A 22,501-nucleotide genomic window follows, 5' to 3' on the forward strand; every position below is an offset into this window, starting at 1 on the left:
CTCACGTTCTGTCTTGTATCGGGAGAATTTTCATTTTCACCTGGCTCCTTTCAATTTTCCTCGGTACTCTCGATTCGATCCTCGAGTGGGTACATACTCGAGTTAACGACTTCATCTGGGACCGCGTGTACCTATCGTCTAACCGGCACGACTTCGTAGATCGCTTTGAAGAGCTTACTGCTAGAGAACGAACGGAGTGAGAGAAAGTACGTGTAAAAGACAGAGAGAGAATTAAAGAACGAAAGAAAGAAAGAAAGAGACTTTTCGTAAATGAATGAATTCGTTCGTTAGAAGATTCAATATTGTTTCAATTTTAAGATTCGCAGGATGAGTTGAGTAAGGCACTTCTATACACTTACACACCCTTGCATACACATACACATAATATAATGTAATATTCTCTATCCTTTCTCATCTCAACCGAGTGCAAACGAGTATTTCAGACATTTTTCAACGAATTGATTATATCCTATATATAACATTCTTTCGAGAAAAAAATCTTCTCCTAAATAAGGATGAAGTATCCTATTTTTTATCATCTTTTTTAATATTTTTCTTATTATAACGAAAAGGTCACAAATCTTTATAAAAACATTAGTCTTATTTTATAGTCTTTTCCTTTTTTTTTTTTTGGTCTCTTGTGTTTGCTTCGAGTAAGATAGGAAATTTTTGTGGATACGATGTACACACACACACACACACACATATATATATATATATATACATGTCAAAACGGTCCAGTTCTTTTTCTATCGTTTTAAAGAGTATCCCTCGTACCACCTACAGGTTGTGTGCGTGCAACATCATCGTCGAGCAAAGTGTGGCTACCGTGGAAGTGCGATAAGAGCCGCGAAGGGAGAGAAACGATGATACTCGTGGAAAAGGGCTACCCTGAAAAGCCTACCGCAATCATCGTAAGGGGATTCAGGGTCTCCTTTTGCTACTCTCTCCCTCGCCCTCTCCCTCCCTTTTTTTCTCTCTTTTTCTTTCTCTTTCTGTTTTTGTTTCTCTTTTCGGCTGCTTTTCTCTGTCGGACTTTTTGTTAGTCTCTCTCTCTCTCTCTTTCTCTCTCTTTTTCTCGCTTCCCATTTTCATCGTGGTCCCACCCATGTCCTTCTCGAGTATCCACTCGACTCCTCCGTCTATCTCTTAACCGTTTCGTCTTTCGAGTGCGAGCTGAACGGAACTTGCCTTAATGGCTCCGCCGAGGACGAACGCCGGCAGTTGCTCGAAAAAACAATTTTCCTTGTCTTTTTCTTTCTCTTTCTGAAGTAAAGAGAATCTCTAGTTTCTCTTCTTCTGCTTCTTCTTCTTCTTCTTCTTCTTCTTAATTACTTTCTAATGAAATTATATCATTTTTTCTTTCTCTCTTTCTCTCTCTTTCTCTTACAATGTTTTTTGTCTTTTTTTTTTTGTTTGTTTTTGTATTCGTCAATTATTCATTAACCGTATCGAAAGTAATTTTTCGAGATAAATCAGATCAAATTTAAACCGCAATATATTTTACAGGCACAATTTATTTCTTTTCTATTACTTATTTTTAATTATTTTCTAGAATTGGCACGAAACACGCGGATCGATGACATTTCCTTTCTATAATTGATTTGTGTGTTTCGTTTTTAATTCCAGATATGAATCAGTAGGATGGACTATTTTTAAGAGGAAAGGATTATTCGAGTTTGGCCGGTATAGGATAACTTCTTTCTACTCGCGTTCACGTCGAATTCTACGGGATAACGGAATTGGCTGCATCTAGGCTCGATCTTAGATAAGGATAGGGATAGATAGACGATGGGGGATGGGGGTTTGAAGAAAAAGAAGGTAAAGTAAAGTAAGAAAGAAAGAAAGAAAGAAAGAAAGGAAGAAGAAAAACGCCGCCAGCAGGATTTTCTATGTGACTATCTTATCTTTATACGTACACATATACACACGTACACATACAAATATATGTGTCTATATAACTATGTATATACAGATATATATGAATACGTGTATGTACATATATGTAAGATCTTCGGTAGGGGCTTTTCGTAGTGAACTTTTGCAGATATTGAATATCTCGGACCATCAATCACCTTGACGCGGCAATATCCGAAAGTATTACTCTTATATTTGTTTCTATATCGAGCACCGATTTATGGCTAAGCCACTTACTTCCTTCCTTTCTTCCTTCCGTCCAACTCTTGGCTCGATCATGTGCATCTTTGTTTTATACTATGGACAATAGAGAAAGGGAAAGAAAAAAAAAAAACAGCGAGGGAAGATGATAAAGAAGAAGAGTAGGTGCATAAATAAATCGTCGGAGATCACGCGAATAAGTCAAATTTACAAGGAATTAATTCTAAAGTCAATTTTTATATAAAATTCATCGAGATATTAATGGCGATTTAAACTTATCGTTATTTTTTCTCTTATTTCTTTTTTTTTTTTATAAAAAGGGAACTATTATTTGTATATCTCATATTATTCATTTTATTAGTATTATTTTTATTTATTTTTAAAACAAACATGCTATTCGGTAGGAGTGAGGGTGAGGGAGAGAGAATGAGAGAGAGAGAGAGATAGATAGATACATTGCCTTTGAACCACCAAGGGGGAGTTAATCATCCAGAAAGTGTCGCGTGTCAGAGGGTTACCTTGTCTTCTCCTTCTTCTTCTTCTTCTCCTTCTCCATCTTCTTATTTTTCTTCTCGAGAAAACGGTGAAAATAGAAAATAGAAAATAGAAAATACTGAAAACAACATCGGTGCTAGTATTCCTTTGACACGAATGTGTGTTGTGACGTTATCGATATTTCAATCATTTTTCCCTTTCCTTTCTTTTTTTATTTTTTTTTATTATTTTTTTTTTTTCAGAAACTATCCTTGACCATCCAATCTTCAAATTTTCTAATAAGAGATAATAGCAAAATTTTTCTCGGATAAGTTTAATCTGTGTCATGTACTATAATATCTTCTCTCTCTCTCTCTCTTTATTGTTTTCGCTATTTTTTGTTGCTCTTTTTTTACTCGCATCAGTGTTTCCGTTATTTTGTATTTCTTTTTATCTCTCTTTCCTTCTGTCCGTGTCTCTGTGCGTATTTCTCTGTTAACCGTTTCGACTATTTTCTATCTCTATTTCTATCTATCCATCTGTATATATCTCACTCTCTTTTAGTCGTTTTCTAACAGTTTCAAAGTTATTCGTCGAGCTCTCTGTCGTATTAGAATGCAACGCGCATCGGTCGCGCTTCTCGTTGCCTAGAATTTCAACAGCTGGAAACTGTTTCTCGCGGAACGACATTTTCGAAGGCCGAGTAAATAGTAAATATCGTAGAGGTAGCTTCGTGTGTAACGAGAGAGAGAAATAGAGATAGAATGTTGGTGGGTTGTAGAAGAAGGGATGGAGATGAAATAACTTACGGCTTTTCTACGTTTCGTACGACAGTCAGGAAGACGCTCTCGTGCGAATCTTTGCGAATCGTTTCCATATTTGGTCCAAGCTAGTATAATATATTATTTTTGTCAAGTTTTAAGAAAGAAAGACGGATAGATGGATAGATAGATAGATAGATAGATAAATAGATAGATAGACAGATAAACAGATTGAGAATTTATTGATATAAAAAGTATTCGAAGTTTTGTCAAAGCGGTAAACATTTTTCAAACGCACGAATTTGTCTAATGTGCGCAACGTTTTTTTATTTAAATACAAATTTATCGGCAAAGTTTCTTACTTTACGTACTTTACGCGTACTTTACGAATGATTAAATATATTTTACCAAAGCATAGAGAGAAAAAAAGTTCGATCGGAATAAATTTGATTTAAAAACGGCGGCGATGCGAGATGCAATTTGGCAAACAAAATTTATTATGAACGATAAATAAAAGAGAGGAAAAAGAAAAGAACGTAAAATAAAATAGGAGTTAGATTGAAAAGAAATTTTGGATATATATAAAAGTAAACTATTATATTTGATGATACGAAAATGATAGAAAATTCATCCTCGTTTCATAGAAGTTAACTCGGTGCAACCCTACTTTCTCCTTACGATAGAAGGTTAAAGCTTAGGCGACTACTAACCCTTAAAAGCGGAGACGGATATAGAGGGATATCGTCGATAGTTTACACAGCGATAAAAATAATCCCGTAAAAGGACCGTAAACTCGGTATCCTGTTAGAGTTATGATATTATTCTTTTATAGGCAAACGGAAAAGACCGACTGACGGACGTACCGTATTCTCGTTCTCGTTTCCTTCCTGGCGAGTTATTCGCGCGCGTACCTCTCGAATTCGCGTTAATAAGAATCGTTCGATCGAATTGTGAAAGCTAGAAAAGCATAAAAAAAGAAATACAGAAAGAGAGAGAGAGAGAGAGAGAAGCGTTAATATCGTCTAGCAGGTTGACACGCTTCGTTGCACATCGAGAGCACACTCGTCGAATTCGTTCTGTGATTTTACCCTTCACGCCATATTGTACGAATGCACATCGGCACTGCGATCTTGGGAACGGTGTTGGAACGTCGAAAGGGTGGAAAGATCTTGACAAGAACGAAATTCAAACGCGTAACTGGGGAAAAAAGTATTTTTCACGGTTCATTTGTTTTTTTTCCTACTCTTATGTGAACGTATATAGATATTTTTTTTAATTATTAAAAAGCGACACGCGTCTCGCGTTTATTTATATTTTATTTTTATTATATCGTAAAAATATTTCATTTGAAGATAACGTTTAGCGTATACGTAGAACGTGTTGCCTATCGCAAGGGTTGTATCGCGGCTACATTTTTCCGTTTATGTAGAAAGTATTGCTTATCATTACGGTCCATGTTTTAAAGACGTTAGAGATTTAAATAATCTCATTTTGCTTAGAGAGATTTGATTATTTATTTATAAAGTATTCCAAGTTAAATGAAAATCTATTTATAATCTATTTATAAGGAAAAATTAAAGTGAAAAATTAGATTATTATTTTGATTTAATCGAACTAAGAGGATAATTATCGAATTGTCAGTAATGTAACCGCGCGCGTGGTGCTATTGTTTTTGATCTCAGTGATAATTAAGTTGAGACGCAAGCGTTCCTGTCAAGAGTTCGCCGGGAGGGTTTGTTGCGATCGGGGGCTTGTACATCCCAGGACGATGCGGTGGTGCACCTTCTCAAACTTACCCCTTCGAAACTCTGCTTCTCTGCGGCCAACAGTTTCTCTCAACTTTGACAATCTATACCGCTCTCAGTTCGTGTCTCGACACCTGGCCACATCGGCAGAAAACTTGGCCGACTCTAGATGAGAGTCCTCTTCTCTCTTCCTCTCCCTCTCCCTCTTTTTCCTCTTCATACTCATCCTCTCGTTCTCCTTTCCCTTCCATTTCTTCCCTGTCTTTCTATATCGATGAAGAAATTTTTCCACGAGATTGCAACGACGAACGACACACGGTCGATACAACGACTCCGTTCTACTTTCCTTCATATTTTCTTTCCTACTTTTTCTTTAGATTTTGACTTTTATATTTTCTTCTCTTCTCTCTTTTGTTTATTTCTTTTTATCGCGATTTATCACGTTTCTCTCTCTCTTTCTTTCTTGTCTTGGTTTTTCTTTTCAATTCGAAAAGTTCGAATCGCGTTCGTTAAACGAATTAAAAAATGAGTTAACGAATAAGTCAATGGCGATGTTGCAACTTCGTTCGAGTCGTGGAAAAAGTATAAATTTCGTATTAAAGGGTATTTAGGAATCAAACGAGGAAAATGAGAAAATTTCGTGTATAATCGTTTAATTACTCAGCGTAATTACTAGCTGTAAATGAGGACCGATGGACGATTTGCTGATTCATTTGGGTATTAGTGTACCTACCAGCTTTCCTCGTATTCTATATCTCTCTATTACTTTCTCAATCTACCGTAACATTATTTACAAGTTTGGTAAACGGTTTAATCATCGTAAAAAGCCAAACAGTATATAATGCCATTTGAGTTACCAACTTTACCATACACGCAATACACTTACTGTTATTTAACTCGGTTAATAGAACATGCTCGACGTGTTTTATATTTCTAACTTCTAATCACGTAGATGAAAGAAAACGAAAAAGAAGAAGAAGAAGAAAAGAAGAAGAAGAAGAAAAAAAGAAAAAGGTAATAGGGAACGTCCGTATTTGATCATTTTATCGATGTCCACATTTTTTGTTAACTTGGTCGGTAATGCAGGTCGCGTATATACGATCAACGATTGGAAAGAGGGTGGTAGAAGGAAAGAGAGAGAAGAGAAATAGGGGAACGTTCTGAAATCATACTAGATATCGTCGTCCAATCGTATTCTCCACGCTCTCTTATCCTATTCCAGTTCTGTCCCGCCCTAACTTAACCCATAACCCGTTTCTATCTGGCATTCATCGAGCGCGCGTAATGCGCTCAACTACCCCATCCAACCAACCCCCTGTACGATGCCTTTCTACGTTTGTATATACATACATACATACATACATATATATTTATATATATATGTTAGATACATATGCAGGTTGGAACACGAATGCAATTTTATTAAAGGTACGAGACTGCCGAATATCTATGTTGAAAATTTATTCGGCCCAATTGTATGAGTTTTTCTATGTATTATAGAAAATGTAACAACGTCTATTGAAAAATTTCTACGGATTTTTTATCCGAACGAGTTTTTATCCGTTGATTGAAATATCGTACAGGAAAATCAAATTTATCAGAAAGAATGATTTATTTTATATTATATACGTGTATACATTATCGGACAATAATTTTAAATTATAAAGTATATTCGGAGAAACAAGATATTTGTAAGAAAAAATTCAATGCCTTTGAAGCAATAGACGTAGCTTTTATTCGTCGGCAAATTTTACGAATAATAATACGTTTCTACATTTTCGTATTATTTTCTTTGTTGCTCTTTCATAAAAGAAAAAAAGAAAAAATCGCCTATAGTTTTAACGACAGTCCGACATGTTCCGAGGATCCCGGTGATTAGTTTTTCGAGTACTTCTCTAATTGAATATTTTTCCATGCTTATTTTTGTAGAAGTTGGCAAAGATGTCCCAGCGGGAAAGTTCATTTTAAGGATTGAATTAAACGGGTTGTAATAAAATATGTAAAAGCATTAATGCTATGTAAATAAAAACAAACGTTGAAATCTTTTTTTACAAATATAATTCAACTCGTTAATCGTGTCGGATAAATTATCGGTATATTCGATATTTTTGATGGAAATGAAAAACTTTGGCGGGTAGTATAATATATGGGTGATAAAGATATTTTTCAATGCGATTTAGAAAGAAAGAAAAGTTTCGTTATAATAATCTGGTTAAAGAAACGATGTTTTACGAGGATGTTTTCTGAGATTTCATAGGAGTCTTGGCATCTCGTAAAATTCTTCAACGAAAAGTGCAACCGTTAAAGAAGAGGGAGTAGAAGAGAAGAGCTTAGGATATAAGTAGAAGTGCTCCCTTGAGAGGGCCTCGTTCGAGTAGGCGAGAAGAAGAAAGAGGAAAAGGGAAAAGTGAAGCCAAGAGGCAAAGAAGAGGGAAGAACAGGTACGTGCGTGTCGGAGAGAAACGGAAAGAGAGAGAAATCTTTTGCGAGCGTGTTGCGCTAAGCAATTCATTTCCAATTAGCATTGAATTCGTTAATCTCGCATATTTCATTGTCCTGAAGGATGCGATGCAAAAAAGAAACAGAGATAGACAGAGAGAGGGAAAGAGAAATAGGAAAGGAAGCTGAAAAGCATGGTGAACGTTAAACGAGAATCTTGAAATACTCGAAAAGCGAATAATGTAGATAATTAAATACTAAATATATACAAAATACGAGAGAAGTAATATTAATCAATTTATTTTTTATATATTTTTATTAATCATCGTTTCCAGATATATTTATACGTTAATCGATTCTTTCTCTCTCGTGCGTACGTTTGCGCGCGTTTTAAGATTACGCGTGTAATAGAAACAAAAAATTAACTTCCACCCTTTTATCCAATTGATTAAATTACATTTATGTTTAGAATAAATTTCAAGCGTAATATCCGTACGTTTAATCTCTCGAATTCCAAGTTACGTTTATTGAATTCTAACGGTATCCTTGATCTCGATCGAAATCATGGCAAAGATCACCATCTACCAATGAGAATCGTGTCTCGTTGCATACGCGCGTGCATCACTTTACTTCCTCTCTCTCAAACATATACACGTATACACATATACATTAGCACTGGTGTATCCACTCGAGTTTATTTGGTAGGATGCCAATATTTGGTTCTACGTCAGTGACCGTACCGCCATTTTCGGACAATCACCGAAGAATATATAAAAGAAAGAAGACTAGAAAGAGGCTGTTCTTCTCCCTCCCCCTTCCTACCCCTCCCCACCTTCGGCCCGGTCTTCCTCTAACTCTAACCCCTAACTCTTTCTCAATTTTATCCTTTTCTTTTTCTACAAACTTAGAGACTTCTTCGTACGTTTTTCCTTGCGCAGACCCGTTTCCACGTATTATTCGCTCATTTCGTTCTCCGTACACGTCGAATTCGCTCGAATCATTCCGAGCATGTGTGTTTCTTTCTCTATTCTTTCTTTCTCTCTTTCCCTTTCTATCTTTATATTTTTATCTCTGTTCCTCTTACTTTCGATCGAGCACGAAAAGCGAAATAGGGGAGACGAAAAGCTCGCGCTGCAACCTGGCATGATTCTACGCATCCCCGAGGAATATGGTGTAAGAAGGAGGGGGGTAGGGATGAAAAGGAGGGTTGGAAAAATCTTTTCCTATCTTTCCTCTCTCTCTTTCTCTATATATATCTATCTATCTTTTTCTATCTTTTTCTTTTTCTTACACGTGCAACCACCATTTGACTATCTCTCTTTTTTTTGTCTAGTCTTCTTTACGATATGTGTGTGTGTGTGTGTGTGTGTTGGGTATACGAAGGTGAGAATATAAGCTTTTTGAGAATGTAACAAGGAGAAAAGATAGCCAGTCGAGCAACCTTTGCATCCTTCGTTGGTTCCTTTCATATCATTCTCTTTGGGATAACATTTTCTAATAAGCCCAAGTTTCTTTTTATTTTTTTATGCTTTCTTACCTCTTTCAAAGCAATTCAGGTATTTCGAATATCTAAACATGTATGCATTTGTGTACAAATATATTCAAAGATTTCTAATCTAGATTAGATAAAAAATAAGGAAGTTACTTTCTCTCTCTTTCTCTCTCTCTCTCTCTCTCCCTTCCTCTTTATTTCTCTTTCATATAAATAAGAATGTGATAAAATCATTCTCATAAAATCTTTCTCTTGTGTACCGAGATTAGAAGAGAAAAAATATATGTCGATCGTTTCGGTAGGTCGAAATAAAGATGTGAACGAGAAAGAAGAGAAGAGAAAAGAAAAGAAAAAAGAAAAGGGGATGGAAGAAGACAATATAAAGAGAGAAAGGAAGAAGAAGGAGAGATCGTCTAAAACTCTCCGGGGAAATATTTATTTGCAGCTTTCGTAACGGACGAGATAATCTTGTTTTATCGTAAATGGAGACTACATAAGTGTTGGTGTCCTATGCGTGTATACATCTACGTAATATACTTACATATACACTTATACGTGTATATATTTATATTTGTTTGCGGGTATGCGTGTGTATACGCGTGGTAAAGAGGACTGCTTATTCTCCTCCTCTTCATATTACTCCTCCTGCTCATATACACACATATACACATATACACACGAGCGCGTATGTTCAAACGCATGTATATGAATGTATATATATATATATAAATGTATATTATATGAGAAAGAGAGGAATAGAAATACATTTTCCGTGCTTGTATAGCAAGCATCATATTCTTAGAAGTCGCGAGAAGAAAAGAATCTACCAACAACAGCACCAGTAGCATCAGTAGCAGAAGAAGAAGAAGAAGAAGAAGAAGGCGCATCATGGAGAGAAGTTATGAGAACGACGGCCATCTTTAGGTGTGTCCTTTGGTCCTTTTTCGTATCCTTCCTTCCTTCCTTCCTTCCTTCCTTCCGTCAGTACGTCCGTTCTTTTCATAGTGTCATCTTAGAGAGGGAGCCCCAGGGTTTCAACAGGAAAACGAGGTCGTACCTACGAGTCTTTCTACCATAACGTTTCTCGGTTTTCCTTGAGAGCCATACATCATCATCGTATAAGAAAGATAGGTAGAGAGAAACAGAGATAGAGAGAGAGAAAAAGATAAAGGGGGAAGAACAGAAAGAAAGATGCTGGACGACTCGCCTAAGTGTCTTGAATCGAGCACTATCTATCTATCTATCTATCTATCTATCTATTTCTTTCTTTTTTCCTTTTTTTTCTTCCTTTCTTTATATTTTTCCTCCTCGTTCTTTCTATCTCTTTCGTTTTACCGCGTTCAGTTGGCCAAGAAAACTAACACGTTCCACACTTTTATTAGATTATTATTCTTTTTAGGTCATTTGTGATTCTATTTTGATAATATTTCCTATCTCTTTTTATTATTTTTTTCTTTGGATAATACGAAGGCAAGAGGTTAGACCACTTGTTAATATACTATCTTTTTTTATCTATATCTCACGTTGATATAAGTTTCTTTTTTTCTTTCAAAATGTTACTCGTGATGTTGTTTGGATAACATTTTCTTTATCTCTTTCTGATTTTTCCTATCACTGAAGAATACAAGTAAGAAAATAGGACAAAGGAGTAAAGGGGTAGGGGGTAGGATGGGATGGGGTGGGGTTTAGAAGAAACTGAGAAAGTGGGTTGGGATGTCTAGTTGTTGGAAGGAGGAGGAGGAGGAGGAGGAGGAGGAGGAGGAGTAGTGGGAAATTAGACAGTACGTCGAGCACGTCGCACGTTCAAGGGGAGAGGAAGCTGCGAGCGGTCGGTCCGAACTAATTATACGGGCTAGCATAATTCGATTACCGTAATCTCATCGCGGCTCGGTAATTGAACGACTAATTAGATTAATTTAAAATTTCGGTAACTCGCCACTGCGCGAGAGCTCCAATTAGTAGATTGCAACGACGCAGGTGCGATTTCGAGGTTCCGAGGAGTATCATTGAAAAGGGAGGAATATGCTGATAAAATTCTACCGATCTCTATTAGGATTATCGATGAATTTCTATCGGTTTGTTGCGAAGATCTGAGATGAGATAATCATCGAACGATCTATTTCTTATGTATATGATTTAATTATCGTATTTAATGGCACGATCCCTATATGGGTCGTTCGTTTATACGGTGCTTTTGCATTGACGAACCGTACAGGTATTGGTAGTAACGATAAGATTTAAATTAGATCGAGAAACTGTATAATAGTATTATGGATATAAGAAAATATTGTTATCTTTTAAAACATCATTTAACTTTTTAATATCTGATCTAACAACGATAGATCATTTTTTATCGATATATTTGATATTTTTAGTAGAAATTAGAAAATAATTGTACATTTTTGGTAGGTAGTGCATTGGCAAATGATCATGTATTTGCATATATACAATTTATTAATGTATGTATATATTATTCGTTAAGAGTGACGTTAATCGGATATTAATAGGAAACGATTTCGATAGTCGGGTTTATCTATGATCGAATAGAAATCCTCGAGCGGCGTGAAATATTCCCTGACGTGGCTTAATTAATGTTTCAATCGATGTCGATTAATATATCGTATATTACAAATTTTCATTATTAATCTAATACGTCGTTACTTTGATGCTTGTAATTACGTGTTTTAAACGTTGTTATTATTCGTTCTGTCCTACTTGATTATATTATTTCCCGGAGTTAATTTGCCTCATCTTTTTTTACTTTTTTGTTGCGTTTTGTTTTGTTTATCAGGACGGTGTATGACTCTCGTGTGACAATTCGGCGGCGTTACAGTGAACACGTATTATCTTTCTGCTTAATAAATAACTTTTACAGTTAATTATACTTTTTTTAATCGATATAAACAAGAGTCACTAACTGTAATATTTTAAACTATTATATCTAATTATAGAACGATCATTCGTGTTTTTATTTACAGCATAAACAAATCTCATTACGTTTATTCATCGATAACATACAAATATTTGTATAGAAATTAATCTTGTTTTATTTGATTTTATTTCTATATTTTTTAATCGATATATAACAAAAAATATTCTATGTAATATCATTCAAACGTTAATAAAGAAAAGAAATTAGAAGAGACTAGGATGTTTCGGTATATCGCTTTTGAAAGAAGAAAAAGTAGTAGTAGTAGTAGTGGTAATGGTAGGAGTAGTAGTACAAGAGGGTTTAAGAGTGGACGGTGTAAAAAGGGGCGGGAAAATTGAATTCTAGCGGTATGCCTGGAGGAAAAGTGCAAACGTAAGGAGGACGTGAAAGTATCACACAAGTAATTGACGCTGATTAAAATTCCATGGAGATAGAAGGTGGTCTTTTGCCATACTTCCCACCTTTTCCGTATCCTCTCCCATTTTTTAGTGGGTTTTCCCACCTTTACCGTATCCTCTCGTTTTCTCTTTCTATTCTCGAATGCGATTACACGAGTACTCGGACTCCTCTTCGTTCTTTATCTTTCTTTTCCTTTATTTCACACTTTTTATCTCACTAGTTCTATATATCGGGTCGGGGAAAAAGTAATTACGTATTTTAATACAAAAATGAGAACAAATTTTTTCTATTCGACATTATTTTCTATCCAATATTCTTCAAATAATTTCAATAATGATTTATCGATCGAACGTTTAGTTCCTAATTTATATCGTGACTATCAATTTACCGATTTTATATCATTTTTTTGTCGTATAATATTATTAGAATTATACGATCTCGAAGTTTATTCATATATAAACAAAAAAATACGAAGAAATTTTCTCCCTAATCAAATATATCCTTTTTTTTTTCTTCTCTTCTTTTACACACGAGAAGTGCTTCGTTATCCTTACCGGCATATTGTTCTTCCTGTTCCGACCATTGTTATCACTGTGGATTTACGTGCCATTAGAATTAATACTTTTCTACACGGAAACGTTAAAGTATTCCTCTGATCTTCTCGTATTCGTTTATTACTTCAAAAGAGAAAGAATGAAATAAAGAAAGAAAGAATGAGGAAGAATTAATGGAATATATTATACACGAGGACGGATGTTAATTAAGTCGGTAGAGTTCGTGTTATGTCGTTCATTATTTAATCATTGTTTATGTTCTTTTTCATTTCGAATGATAATAACTTCATTTTGTACCGACATAATTGTCGTGTTTATTGATCATAACATTTTCATTCGTATTTCATTTTCAATTTGAGATAATAAGAATAATGCGTGCGTTTATGTGCACGTTCTATATATATACGTGTCTGTGTGTGTGTGCGTGTATGCGGATTTAATTACTTACGAGCAGATATTTGTTATTAGACATTAAAAAAAAAAAAAAAAGAAGTATTACGCGTAAAAGAGAATATAAGAGAAAGAATATAATGAAATAATTATCTCCGAATTATAAATTGAAAATGAAATTTGTCATAGTATTTGTACGTATATTATTATATTCTACATGGATATTCGTGGATTGGTTTCTAAGGAATATTAGCTCATCTAAACCACGATCTCTAGTATCCTTCTCGTCTACCTTTAGCAAGGAATCTCACTGTAAATTTCCAACAAGGAAACACGAAACGTTTCTCGAGACACAATCGCCGAATTTCCGAATAATCTGTTAGGAAACAACCGACTCGTGTTCGAGAGTGTACACGTTAAATCGAGCTAAATGATTTGGAATTGTATACTAGAGAGAGAATTAGAAATAGATATAGAGAAATAGAGAGAGAGATAGAGATAGATAATATTGAATTAATTCTAGAAAATGATATTTATTACATTTTTCTTTTTCTTCGATTAAATCAGGCTCGTCAAATTTTTGTCGATTTTCTTTTAAAGAAATTTATTCAAAAAGACAATACTTGTGTATATATATTTAAATTTATTATATATAACAAAAAAATGAACAGATAAATATATAATTTAATTAATGAAATATATTTATATAAATTATTACGTCTATTTCGGATGACTTACAATATCAGTATTAACACAATTCAAAGAATTATGTTTATTTACGAGATATGTAAATAAGTATGATCATTCTCTCTCTCTCTCTTTCTCTTTTTTTCACCTTCTTCCTTTCATTTTTACTTTTTATCTATTATCATTCTTTTTTCTCGACACTTCATCCAGCAACTGCAGCAAGAACGTTGGTAACCCCGTGTGTATATGCATAGGTAACAAGTGCATTATACGACATAAAATCTGAGATGCATAATGCATCCGGTGTATCTGTGCCATCTAACCAACGAGTGTTCTACACTTATCCGTACGTGTTCACACATATACATTTTTTTTTTTTGAGTTATACTATAGAGAGAATATACTCTTACTTATCTTCGTCGACAGGAAGAATCTGTGAGTGAGTGAGTGAGTGAGCTAGCGAATGAGTTAGAGTGAATGAACACATGTACATATATACATATACACACACATACGAGCCATATATATTATACATATAGAGAAAGATGTATCTAGGTATAGGTTAACATACATAGTTCACATCATCGTGGCATCCACCTTAGCTTGCAGTAATGCATAGTCGTGCTTTTCGTTGGGAATCTTGCTTCAACGTATTCCCGGAAAGACGTTATGCATCTCTGAACATTCTTTTTTCTTTAACCCCCTCGTTCCCTCGTTCCCTCTCTCTCTCTCTGTCTCTTTTTCTTTTTGGGTCTTTCTCTCTTTCACTCTTCCCTTTTCTTTTTTTTCTCTTTTCTTTTTTTCCTTTTCAACCTTTTTTCTTTCACCTTTTTTCGTAGGAACGAATTACGTGGCTTTTCTCAGCCACACGACATCTACGTGTAAACTGGTACGCGAAAAAATGTCTATTGCCTTGGAGAGTAGCGTCGCGTGAGACGATTTATGACGGTGTCATAACTATCCATATATTTTTCTTTCTCCCTTTCTCTCTCTCTCTCTCTCTCTCTCTCTCATTTTCTCGTTATGCGTTTTCTTATCTTTTGTCATTTTAAAAAATAAACATCGTAAAGGTGTGAAAGAAATTTCAATCGTAAATCCGTGAGAAAGATGTATAAACCAACCGCAAAGATTTCACGCGTACGCGAACACAAACGTTATTTTATGAGAAAAGAATATAAGATAAAAATAAAAAAATAGAAAAGGTAAAGAGAAAGGAAGGGAAGGATAGGGTAGGGTAGGGTAGGGAGGAGGAAAAAAGTTGTCGAGCTTCGAAAGAGAGATCGTCCACCAACTTGTACTATTTTTCTCTCTTTCTCTCTTTTCGGTTTTTATCTTTTTATATTTTTTTTTTTCTTCTTTTTCTTTTCGAAGGGGGGATATTTTATCCTTCCTTTTTAATGGAAGAATTATGATAGCCGGCAAGCGAAATTCTCTCCTCCATTGTCGTACACGAAAAATCCGTATTGTCGGCACGTTAGCACTCCTGCGTTTTTCGTTGGCACATTATACTCTCTGTAGGAAAGAAAAACAGAGGTAGAAAGAGGGGAAAATGTGTGAGAGAAAGAGAGAAAGAGAATGGGTCGAGTAAAGAATAGGTTCTGATTCTGTTCCCGGTGAAAACGGAGGTGCTGACGATGCTATTTGTCGAACCCTTCTAACTATACCGTCATGAACGCCTACGTTTATATTCTGTGACGGATTTTTCCAGTGTGAATATCACGTTAATCACATCATCGTGTGTGTGTGAAAGAGAGAGAGAGAGAGGAAAATGAAGAATGAAAAAAAAGAAAAAGACTTAAGAGAGACGTGAAATGGGATAACTGAACGAGAAAGAATATAAAAGTACAATTATTATTTATTTATTTTCATAGTTTTGCACCTGTTACAGAACATTCATTATTTTGAAAACAAATGTTTAATTATTATCAATAATTATAGAATTATTATTAATGATATGCATTTATTTTATTCACTTAATCACATATTACGAATTTATCAACGATACGATCAGAAAGGTACTTCATATGTTAAGTAATTATAGTAGTATAGGTCAATAATTGTTATTACATATTGTATGATTCCTATAGTTTAATATTAACAATGTTAGAGGTATAATTAGGATGGTATTTTCATTCGTTGAATAGTTAAATTAATATCTGATTAAATATTTATCATATTTATCATATTTTTTAGATTATTATAAATGTATACGTATGATGTGCAGTAGAATAAATAGCGTTGGTTTCAATGAATATAACGTTGATGAAGTACGAGATAAGAAAATAGAAAATTGATAAGCTTTAATAAAGGTTCGTATCAAGGGTGGATATATATATATATCTACAGATAAAATAGATCGTCACGTTTTTCCACAGTTGATTCTAACCCCGAGCGCTGATGTCCCCACACAATTCTTGATTTCATATCGTTCAGACAAGAATTGCGTTTGGACAATCATAGCCTGGGACATTCGATCAGCTTGCTATCCCTTCCCGAAGCATCACAGAAAGGATTCTTGTTCGATTTCTTTCATCTTCCTTGTTCATCTTGATGAAATTCTAGAAACGTAACAGACGTGTTAATTTTCTTTTTTATTTTTTTTTTTTCTTATTAATTAATACTAGTTAATGAAACTTTCTTTTTTATTTGTTTAGCACATCGTATGAAGGATAGGTATTGATTTATTTCTAGTTTATCAAAGGTTACGCGTAGAACATATTTTAAAAATTTATAGTTTTTTTTTTCTAACACCATGAAGGGTTGTTTTAGGTTTTCATATATTTTTATGTATATAAAATAATATATTATATAATGTTAATTAAAATAATTTTATTGATATATTTTGACAGTCGATTCAATTTAAATTGAATCCTGCGTATATATACAACGTGTTTATTCAAAATTATAGAAAAATAATATACCTGTGTACTTACTCGTAGATCATTTTCTTATATTAAATTTAATGATTTATTTATTATTATACCAAAAAATAGATAATGTATATGAAAGTATTTCGAATATTCGCAGGTATTATTTTTATATGTAAACATAGGAATAGACGCGCAAGAGACTATTTGAGTGGTTGACTAAGAAAGTGATATTAGAGCTCGTCTCGTTCCATCTTGGTCAATCAATCGCTATTCAGAGTAAATTAAGGAAGAAGCGAAGACAGGGTAGAAAGAAACGTACTTATATATCCTTGTAGTTTATTTCGAGTCGTTTCTATCATCTTTTTTCGACGACATCAAGCTCTATTATGTTACGAATTAGGCGCGTCTGAAGTAATCGATTTCTCGAAACTTTCATTCCCTTTTTTCATCATTTTTTTTACTTTTTCTTCTTTATTATTTTTCCTCTTTGATCTCGTTCAATTGGCAATCGTCCTTTCGAAAAGCATGAATTTTGTTTTTCTTCTTTCTTTTTATTATTATTATTATTTTTATTATTATATTATTATTATTATTATTATTATTTTATCGTCACTCCGTAGTAGAATTTTCCTTTTTCTTGTTATTATTTGCGGAGTACGTAGAGAGAGGCAGGTACATATTATAGATTGTATATAATTGACAGGAAGGTAACCGTATGAGAGAAAAAAATTTCAATAATAAAAGCATCCAGCGAATAAGCAATCAAGCTGGAATTGTATGCTCGGGAACGGGCGAGTTGATTAATACGCAAAAATATACGTGTGGCGAGAGAATAACGAAGCGGTGGCCAGGTTTTTGGTAATTTAAAGCAATTTCGAGAGCGATTGAAGGTAGTAGGAGAAAGAACTTGCTTTCATGTATCTATGTATGTTAGCATGTACGTACGTGCGTATGTATGTGTACATGTATGCTTGTAACGAATCGTAGATAAAATTTTGTAAAGCAAAGTTCGACGACGTTCTTTTTGGATATATTTTATATCCTATATCTTTTCATTTCTATATATTTATTTATTTGAAACAATTTTTTTTTTTTATCGATTATTCAACGATCAAGAGTGTATGCACTGTGCGCATCGGTGAAAAGTTTCAACATCGTTACGTAAATTCAGAGAAACGGTATATTTGTAAGAAAAACAATTCGATACCATTGAAACAATCGAGGCAGAATTATGTTCTACATTTTGTATTATTATTTTTTCTTTTTTTTTCTATTTTTTTTTTCATATCGTATCAAAATTTATCAGCATATTCGATATTTGCGGAAATCGGCTAACAATTTTTTTTATACATTTTGGCTGGCAAGGACAAAGGGAGAAGGACAATTTCTTTTTCTCTTTCTCTCTCTCTTTTTAAGTTGGAAAGAGGAGAAAAGAAATTGCAGAAAGAAGTTTTGCCGAGGATCGAAAGGTTAGGTAGTGGATGGATGGTCGAGAGGATTTGAAAGGAGGGAAGAACGGTGGGAAGAAGAAAGTAAGAGAAGGAAGAGAATAACCAGGAGATGGAGGATGAGGAGGAGGAGGAGGAGGAGGAGGAGGAGGAGGAGGAGGAGGAGGAGGAGTCAGTCGTGGCATTGATCGGGCATACCGCCACCAAAAGACTCTTACTCCGGCCTCTTCACCATCCAATAGGCCGTCTCGAGTTTTCGGAGGTACGACGACGACGACGACGAAGACGAAGACGACAAAAACGAAGACGACGACTACGACGAAAACGAGATAGTTAAAGAAAGAAAGAAAGAAAAAAATGAAAAAGAAATCTGAAGAGATCGTGATCGATCGGATAGAGACAGTGAAAAAAAGATAGAAAAACATAGGACAAACAGAAAGATGGACAGAGAGATAGAAAGAAATAGATAGAAATAAAAGGGTAAAAAGTTAAGAAGTAGAGAGAAATATATGTGTATTTGTACGCGTGTGTGTGTGTGTGAGAGAGAAGAGAAAGTAGTAAGAGACAGAATAGGACCAGAACAAGTAGGATCAGACAAAGTCAAGGCGAAGAAAGAATATGGTCGGACAAAGTAGAGGAAGGTAGGAATATAGTCAGACAAAGTAGTGGAAGATAGGAATATGGTCGGACAAAGTAGAGGAAGATAGGAATAGGGTCAGACGGAGTACGTAGGATCAAACAAAGATAAGATATAAACAAAATTAGGCCAGAGAGACGTTTTAGAAACGAGATAAAGTAGAGATAAATGAACGTAAGGAGATCAAAAGAGAGAACATAATAATATTATCTTTTTTTTCTTGTATTATTTTATAGACATTACTTTCCTTATCCTTTTTGTTTTTTTCACGCGTATATCAATATTTCGAGGCAAGATAATATAAGAGGATTTTTGATGATATAGGTTATAGGATATAGGTTTATATGAATTTTTGTTCATTTATTTGATCTTTCGGTAATACGTAATATAAGTTTGGTCCGAAGCTTTTTGGACACCCTGTATAGAATATATATATATATTGTATAAGCGATACAATCATGACGTTTCCGTTTGACGAGGTTAAAGGTAAAGGTTCAAATTCTTTCAGCCCATTTTCTCTCTTTCTCTTTTTCCTCCCTCTTCTTTTTTTGTTCTCGAATCGATAAAAGACTTTTTCGATTTTCTCGATCCATCGAGCACATGACCATACTCGTACCCGTTTTTCTCTCTTGGGGCGGAAGCACCGTTGTTCCGAGTTCCGCTCGAATTCGTTCTTGAATGGTCTTAAAGTAGAGGTGAGAAGAACGAGAAGTAGGAGAAAGATGAAGCGGAAAGGTGAAAGGGCGTTGAAGCGTTTCTTTTCTCGATTTTTCGCGAAAGAAAGATAAAAAGATGGAAGACAAATAGATGGAAAAAGAAATGAGAGAAGAAACTAAGACACAGAAATAGAGAGAGAAAGAGAGACTTTTACTCTCGAACGAGAAATCGGAAGTGAGAACGGTTGTTGCGGTGACTTTGAAGAAGACAAGTACAATGTCTGATTTGCGAAGAGAATGAATACTCGAGCGTTGAAAATGAAGAAGACGAAAAATGAACGAACGAACGAACGAACATACGAACGAACGAAAGTAGAAGAAGTGGTGTAGAAGTAGACGAAAGAAGAAATAACAAAAAAAAAAAAGAAAGTAAAATGATGAGAGAAAGGAAAATCCCATTTGTGAGTTGGTATCGAGAGAATACGCTTTTGGTCCCGTACTAGAAAAGAGAAAGAAGAGATGAGGGAATTGAAGCGTGCCTTGCTTCTCTTCAACGTCCGAAGTTACTGCGAGAGGAAGAGGAAATACTTTATAATTGAAAAGCTTCGTTTAAATGGAAACGTTTCTCTCTTTACGCCTCGGCTGCGCATAAAAGTGAGTGCCATCTGCGGATGGACGGTTGGACGAACGGAAGGGAATGAAAACTGGATACGGGAGGGGGTTACGGAAGAATAAACGAATTTATTACGGCAAACTCCCTTTAACTAAAAGCGCCTACACATGTATACTTATGTGTATACATAATATGTACCACATATATATATATTTATTTATTATGGTTTTAAAAAAAGGTTTACACTTACGTTTTACATATATATATATGTGTGTGTGCATACGTTATGATTTTTATCATTTTTGAGTTACCTATTTATTTATATAAACGTAACACGTGTTCACAGTCAGTTCTCATTCGATTAATATAATTATTGTCGTTGTTGTCGTTATTTTTATTTGTGCGAAATGGATGAAGCTTCGCAAATTATTTATTACGGAATAAATCGTTCTATCTGGATGTAATGAATGCTCGCAAAAATTTTATGTTAATTGGTTCATCGTATAATGCATATATATGTATATGTATTTACTTGTATACAAGTATGAGAGACGAGCGATTTAAACTTTCGTATTTGTATCATCAGTTTCAGTCTACTCGACGGCCGTGTGCCAGCAGCCCGATATCGTTCTTCTCTTGGCGCGTTTAATCTAATTTTATATTCATTGGTATCATCACTTTTCGATTAAGCGTTATATTATTATTATTTTTTTTCTTGTTTTTCCTCTTTTTCTGTTTGCCTTTCTTCCTCTTTTACTTTTTTCCTTTTTTTTTTTATTCTACAACAAAAGCATAGGAAAAAAACAACCATTATCGTAATTTTTATATCGTAACGACAGCGTTGGTAGTTTTTTTCTTGTTTTTTTTGGTTTTTCTTTTTTAGATGAGCCTTCGTAATCGCAAATTTCATACATTTTTTATCTCGGTGAAAAAAAAGAATCTCTCCCTCGCGTTATAAAATCAGCTCGTTTTAATAATTCAAAGTTGAAAATTATTCAGTAGATATTCATAAGCGATCTAACCTTTCCGAAATACATACATACATATATATGTATATCCGTGTTTCAACCTGTTGCGAGAAGATAGAAAAGACCGAAGGAGAGAGAATATCCGTCGTTCGAAAACTCAATTGAATCTCGTCTCAAACGTTTCGGAGATTTGTTGTAAAAAAAAGTAAAAAAGAAAAAAAAAACCTTTTGGCTAACAATAAGACGCTTTTGTAGGTTTTCCGGGATATTTTGTAAAAGAAAAAAAAAGAGAACAAAGGGCGTGGAGGGGTGTATATGAATCTTGAAAACAAAAATAACGGAAACCAAATGTTTTCGTTAATACGTTTTTGTATATTTTTTGGTTTCTACCTAGCTCTGTATTACCTTTTGCAATGATATTTATTTCTCTCTCTCTCTCTCTCTCTCTCCTTTCTAGCGCAAATACTAGATACATAGAAGGTTCCAGGTTTATTGGGAAACAGTTGGTGGGCTTCAAGGGTGGGCTACGAAACGAAATATATGGAGGGTGGTGGTAGTGGTAGTAGGTTGTTGGATACGAGTCTCGGTGGCCCCGATCTGTCACACAAATCACCCTCACCTCGGCTAACACCGTCGCCACGACGCGTCCCTTCGCGCTAGGACACATCGTATAACCTCGGCTTTTACCTACCGACCACCACCCAACCCATTCATCCCTTTCTCCGTTCACCATCCATGCAAATATCGACGCTACCGATATTACGTTTCTCTATATTCCGAATATTTATCAGTGATTACCATTAATCAGTTGCGTGTTTATCGACACATCCTCTATACCTTCCTTCTTCCTACTGTCATGATTGTCCTTATCGATCATAATTCTAAACGTATAAACCAAGCCCCGTGTGTATACAGGGGTGTAACGCTATCGGGTTTAACGTTGACGACAAAAATTCTCTAACGAGATTTTATCTTTAAACATTAACTTATGTTTACGCGGAATATATACTATTATATATTTATATATATATTAGTCGTTTTTTTTTTCTTTGACCAAAGCCATTTTCTTTTTTTCGGATATAAAAATAAGAGCCGATTAATCGTCGAAGATAAATGAAGTGATAAGTACGCGTGAATGTGTATATATTTATATGTATGTGTATATGTTTCGGAAGAGCCAGAGAGAGAGAAAGAGTAGAAAAGAGCAATTATCTGTAATTTCTCATACTGCTTTTTGGTCTCATGGGGAGTGTATGTGTGTGTGTATGTATGTACGAGAGAGAGAGAGATAGAGATAGAGAGATGTAGAGAAATTGTA

At 34.7% G+C, this 22,501-nt stretch overlaps 1 protein-coding gene and 1 long non-coding RNA gene across 3 annotated transcripts in view; both read left to right on the forward strand.

Moving 5' to 3' along the window:
• Positions 1-22,501, forward strand: part of LOC122524340 (ubiquitin-related modifier 1) — a 62,320-nt gene that overhangs the window by 14,840 nt on the left and 24,979 nt on the right. The window lies entirely within an intron of this gene.
• LOC122524341 lies at positions 6,747-9,888 on the forward strand. The gene is made up of 2 exons (XR_006305516.1): positions 6,747-7,539; positions 9,814-9,888. It is a non-coding gene; the product is annotated as an uncharacterized LOC122524341 (long non-coding RNA).

The sequence above is a fragment of the Polistes fuscatus genome, unplaced genomic scaffold (assembly GCF_010416935.1).
Source record: "Polistes fuscatus isolate 324 unplaced genomic scaffold, CU_Pfus_HIC Scaffold7, whole genome shotgun sequence".
Lineage (NCBI taxonomy): Eukaryota > Metazoa > Arthropoda > Insecta > Hymenoptera > Vespidae > Polistes > Polistes fuscatus.